Below are 6,000 nucleotides of genomic sequence, written 5' to 3'. Positions count from 1 at the left end.
CTTAAGTAACACCAGCTGCCTGCAATTAGTGCAGGTTCGCATCCCACCAGGCTCAAGGTTGACTCAGCCTTCCATCCTTCCGAGGTAGGTAAAATGAGGACCCAGATTGTTGGGGGCAATTAAGCTGACTTTGTAATAATGCCGCTTGGGGTGTGTGTGAAAGCCCTAATAAGCAGGCATATACATAGAATGAAGGCTACTGCTAAGTTTGTAAGCCGCCCTGAGTCTTCGGAGAAGGGCGGGATATAAATGGAATTAAAATAAAATAAATAAATAAAATAAAAGGGACCCCAGGCGGTTGCCGGACTCCTGCGCGCCCCCGGGCGCCCGGTTGCAAATCGCCCGGCCGCGCGGCCGCCCGGGTCGTCAAGGGCGCCCCCTGGCTGGGGAGGCGGCGGCCGTTCCTGAGCTCTCCGCGGCGCGTCACGTGGCCTTCCCTCCGCCCGCCGGGCCAACCTCCGCCGCCGCCGGAGGAATCGAAGCAGAAGCGGAGCCCGGCGGCGGCCAGCAGCGACCCAGCGGCTGGAGAGCCGGCGCCCCCGGGGCCAGTCCGCCGCCCCTCCGCGCGGCCCGACGGCACGAACGGCCGGCCGGCGGGCGGGCAGGAAGGAGCGCAGGTGAGCAGGGGGTCCCGACCAGCGGAGACCCCCGCCGGGGAAGGGCGCCCTCTGCTCCCCCCGCTGCGGCAGGTTGGGGAAGGGGGTCTTCTGGATCCCTTCTGGATCTGCCCCTCGGGGGTCTTCGCCGCCGCGACCCCCACCACCACCACCACTCGGGAGGCTTTTGGGGTGGGTGGGGGTCCCCCCGCCCATTGTTGGGGATCCAAGAGACGCCGGGTGGACCTTGGTTGTTGGTTTTTTTTTGCCCCTGTTTGGACGGCTAACCCCGCTTGGCGGGGTTCACACGACAGGAAAGGCGCACCTGCGGGTTCAGCCCTCTTGCGGGAGCCTGGCCCCCCTTTGGGAAGGAAGAGGCGGGAGAACGCACCCTTTCTGGATGGCGGGGCCGCGGTTGGGTTCACACGACCCACCGTCGTCCCTTTCTGCCAAGGGCCCCTTGGGGGGAAATGCACCCATTTCCGGGGTTTGGGCAGCCGACTGCATGGAGCTTGCCTGGGGTAGGGGAAGGCACCAGCTGGCTTTGTTCGGCCAGGCGTGTTGTGTGTGAACCCAACCTCGGTTTGTGGGTGTGGGTGGCGAGACCTTGGTTTCGTTTGTTTCAGAAGTGTCTCTACCCAATGGGGATAGTTGCACAGTGGTGCAACCAACCCCCTCCCCCCCTCCTCCTTTTGCAAAACCTGCTCACAATTAAAGCCAGCCTTGACTTCACTGTGGCTTGTGCACATCCAGTTCAGTTGGGCTGTCGAAAAGAAACCATGATTCAATAACCAGGGTACAAATATAGCCAGGATGAATGAAACCTCTCAGACGTTGGCTCTTACAAAAAAACCTGAAAGCCGTGTTTTGAGCAATTAAAAGCCCTGGAAGCAGTAAATGGTTGCACTGTACAGTCTGTGTGTGTGCATGCGCGCGCGAGCGTGTGTGGTTTGCTGGGGCTTAGCTTTGCACTTTGTCCAGTTGTGGTTACTCCGTTTCTTAATTTCACTTCGCTGCCGACAGCGGCTGACAATTTTGCAGCCGCTGTTTTCAGCCTGGCTCTGCCCTGCAAGGAGTTCCACCGTTTTTTCGCAGTGGAACCCACCCACCATCCTTCATTCGTTGTGGCTACTTGGCAATTTTGCCTCCTGGCCTCAGCCCGTCTTTTCTGCTTGCTTAATCGCAGCCAGTCCTCAACTTACAACCATTCATTTAGTGACTGTTTGCACTTATTTATTTAGCACATAGCCAAAAACGTTTTACAAGCCCATCGCAATTCCGTTCTCCGTGAGCAAACCTGAAAGTTGAGGGGGTCCTGTGTGCCCCTCTGAGCTTTCTTGCAGACGTCTCATTGCCAAACTAGGTAACGTCATCAGGCGCTAGTAAGGAGTGCGGTTTGCTGTCAGTTTATGCAGGCGGTCCTCAACTTACAACCATCACTGAGCCCAAAATTTACATCGCTAAGTGAGAAATTTGTTAAGTGAGTTTTTCTTGCCTGGTTTGGTTAAGTGAATCACCGCACTTCTTAATTTACTAATGTGGTCGTTAAATGAATCTAGATTCCCCCATTGTCAGAAAGGGACCACAGGACACTGCAGCCGTCGTAAATATGAGCCAGTTGCCAAGTATCCGAGTTTTGGTCACGTGACCGCGGGGATGCTGCAACGGTTGTCAGAGTGAAAAATTGGTCCTAAGTCACTTTTTTCAGTGCCGTTGTAACTTTGAACGGTCGCTAAATGAACCATACGGCAAGTCGAGGATTGCCCGTATTCTAGTGGCTTGCCCTGTCAGGATTGGTGGTCTTAAGAGATTCTCTGCTTGGCTATTGGCTTCTTTGGCCGTTTCTTGATCGGGATCCCAAAGGTGCTTTTTCAGGAGCAACTGGATTGTCTTGTTTTTTCTTTGAAGACGTTTCGCTTCTCATCCAGGAAGTTTCTTCAGCCCTGACCGGATGGTGGGGAATGGAAGGATCTGTCCAGTCAGAGCTGAAGAAGCTTCTTGGATGAGAAGCGAAACGTCTTCAAAGAAAAGCCAACGAAAGTCCAGTTGCCTCCCGAGAAAACACCTTTGGGAAGCTCCATAGACATCTCGATTGGGGTATTGTTTACTTGGTCTGATGTTAACCTTGGAGTTAATCTAGGCCAGGGGTCTTCAAACTTGGCTCTTTTATGACTTGTGGACTTCAACTCCCAGAATTCTTCAGCCTGACTGAGGAATTCTGGGAGTTGAAGTCCACAAGTCATAAAAGGGCCAAGTTTGAAGACCTCTGAGCTAGGCTGATCTGCTCTGCTGGTGACTGGGTCTTTTTGTTTTTTCTTTTTGGGCTGGTTGACTGTCGCTTTTGCATGGTCTATAGATGTTGTTAATGTCTATGTGTCTAATATGGAACTATTTATAAATTCAAAAGTTGGCTATCTAATCAATACATGATAGGGCTTCCTTGATACGCGCTCAGTTTGAAGTCACAACGGCTCTGGAAAAAGTGACTTTATGGCCAGTTCTCATGGTCACATGATCAAAATCCGCTTGGCAACTGGTGTGAATTTACCATAGTTGCCGTATCCTGGGGTCATGTGATCGCCATTTCTGACCTTCCCATCTGGCTCCCGACGAGCAAAGCCAATGGGGCAAGCTGGATTTGCTTAATGGCTCTGTGATTCGTTTAACAACCCACAGAGGTTTGCTTAACAGCAACCATGCTGGCTGGGGAATGCTGGGATTTGAAGTCCAGCCATCTTAAAGTGTCTGAGGCTGAGAAATGATGGCCTAGAGAGTTTTCTCGCTCTGCTCTTTTCGCCGAGGCCCAACGCTTGCAAAAACAGAGAAGGAAGCTAGTTGTCCACCGCACTTCCTTGCTGCATTTTCCCTCGATCCGACGGCGAGCAACACCAGACGAGCTGAGAATTGGGCTGAAATAAAGAAAAGTAGTTGCTGGGCGGAAGAGCTGGAATCTGTTTTGAAGGATGCGTGGCCTTGTAGCAGAAAAACGAACACCAGTCAAGCATGGTTTGCTCATTCATCCCCTGCACGATGGAAAAGCTGGAGTTTATTGCTCAAAGTCAACAGAGAGGTGTCCAAAAATAGTACTGGTAATCCTCGACTTACGACCATAGGAGCCCAAAACTTCCATTCTTAAGTGAGACAGTTAAGTTGAGTTTTGGCCCACTTTATGATCTTTCTTGCCATCGTTGTTAAGTGAATCGCTGTGAAGTTAGTAAGCGGGTCATTAATTGAATCTCGCTTCCCTGTTGACTTTGCTTGTCAGATGGTCTCAAAAGGTGATCACGTGACCCCGGGACACTGCAGCCATCATAAATATGAGTCAGTTGCCAAGGGTCTGAATTTTGATCACATGACCGTGGGGAATGTGGCAACGGTCGTGTGAAAAATGGTCACAAGACCACTTCTGTGGTCATGAGGCCAGCATGACTTATTACCCTGAGGTGTGTGGAACCCTCTTGCCTTCCCACTGAAGTGGTACCTATTTATCTACTCACGTTTGCATGCTTTAAACTGCTAGGTTGGCAGGAGCTGGAGCAAGTAACAGGAGCTCACCCCGTCGTGTGGAGTTTGGGTCTCAAGCTAAGTCACTTTTGAACACTTGTGTCTGCCACTAATTGGAAGTTCCTGTAATTTCAACAATGCTGTTGTAACTTCGAACAATCATTAAACAAATGGTTGTAAGTCAAAACTACCTGTAGTTTTTAAGGTAGAGCTTGTTACATGGCTGTTTGGGGGATTTTGGAAGTTGAAGTTCCTACGTCTTATAAGTTGCTAAGGTTGAGCAGGGGTATGATGGCTCAGTGGGTTAAAACCCTAAGCTTGTCAGCTTGAAAGCCAACAGCCCAAGTTTGAGACCCAAGCACCACATGACAGGGTGAGCTCCTGTTACTTGCTCCAACACCTGCCAACTTAGTAGTTCAAAGCATGCAAACGTGAGTAGATAAATAGGTACCACTAGGTGGGTTCCATGCACCTCAGGGTAATAGTCATGCCGGCCTCATGACCCACAGGAGTGTCTTCAGACAACGCTGGTCCTTGGCCAAGAAACAGAGATGAGCACACACACACACACACACACACCGAGTCGGACACACAACTGGATAGGCTCACCCCTTTACCTTTACTTAAGGGAAGACAACCTTTTATAGTAGGAAAATTACACATTGAGATTATTCATTTCTTCTCATTATAGCACCTTTATTCCACTATTTCAAGAGTTGATACCTACTTGAATGAGATGGTTGTTACTCCATTAAGGCTGGATTTATAAAACATTCGCATTTATTACCAAGGTGCAGGATCCTGTAACTTACTTCTGTTTTGCCCTCATTGCATATGAGCAGGAAGATGAAGCAGGAAATTGCACTTAATGCATAAGCCAGGATCAGGTCTTCCCAAGCAACATGGAAATGATGCAATGAGCTAATTTAAAGTCCTGGCTTTAATAGTCTTCTTTCTCTTTTCATCCTGCAAGATAATATTTTACATTTGGTACCCACGGTTCCTCTTCTCAACCCCTACATTCTATCTAGGAAGCCAGGTTTGGAAACAAACCCTAGCCCAGAGTTTGAAACTGAGGTACAAATCCTGGCTAGTTGACTGTCATTACTGGTTCGAAGTGACTGAGAAGGTAAATTAGTAAAGCTCATCCATGTAACGAGGGAGGAGATTTGCTAGGAGGTGGATGTTGCATCGGGATACACGCCCTCTGTTTATTTCATTTGCAACCGTGATCAGACAGGTGAAAACATCAAAGCTTGTCTTTTGAAAAACTCAGGGAAATTACAGTTGGTGGCCGAGATGGGTGTTCAAGCCATCATCCAGTTTTGGTATATAGACTGAAGTGCTACTGATTGAGAAACATGGATTTCTGTTCGTTACGGAGATTAATGTTTGGTGTTTATTTATTTGTATCACACCTTTATTTTTACAAATAACCTAAGGGGGCAGACATATCCAATACATCTTGCTAACAACAATCCTATGAGGTGGGTTGGGCTGAGAGAGAATGATTGGCCCAAAGTCAGCTGGCTGTCGTGCCTAAGGCGGGACTAAAACTCACTGTCTCCTGGTGATTGGCTGAAAGACACCCTGCTGGCTTTTATATCTAAGGCAGGAATAGAACTCACTGTCTCCTGGTGATTGGCCCAAAGTCAACCAACCGGCTTTCCTGGTTGAGGTGGGTCTTGAACTCACAGCCTCCCACATTCTAGCCTGATTCCTTGGCCACTAGCAAGTATTGTGTTTTCTGGCATAGCCACCCACCCTTTGTAAAAAGTGCTGCTTTAAGAAATGCATGGTTTTAGTTCAGCATAAAAGTGCCCACTTCCATGCAGAAGTTTGAAGAAGCTTATTTAAATCATGGTGTTTGCACCTGTGGAAACGCACACAGGTGAGAGCG

At 49.3% G+C, this 6,000-nt stretch overlaps 1 protein-coding gene across 1 annotated transcript in view; it reads left to right on the top strand.

Moving 5' to 3' along the window:
* The first annotated feature begins 438 nt into the window (after positions 1–438).
* PLCG2 (phospholipase C gamma 2) overlaps positions 439–6,000 on the top strand; it is an 82,387-nt gene continuing 76,825 nt past the window's right edge. Inside the window, exon 1 of the mRNA XM_083370619.1 lies at positions 439–617. The gene's annotated coding sequence lies outside the window, so the exon portion shown is untranslated. The remainder of the gene's footprint in view (positions 618–6,000) is intronic.

Source organism: Vipera ursinii (assembly GCF_947247035.1).
Source record: "Vipera ursinii genome assembly, chromosome: 10".
NCBI lineage: Eukaryota > Metazoa > Chordata > Lepidosauria > Squamata > Viperidae > Vipera > Vipera ursinii.
The sequence above is the reverse complement of the archived record's forward strand: the minus strand, read 5'-3'. Positions and strand labels throughout refer to the sequence as shown.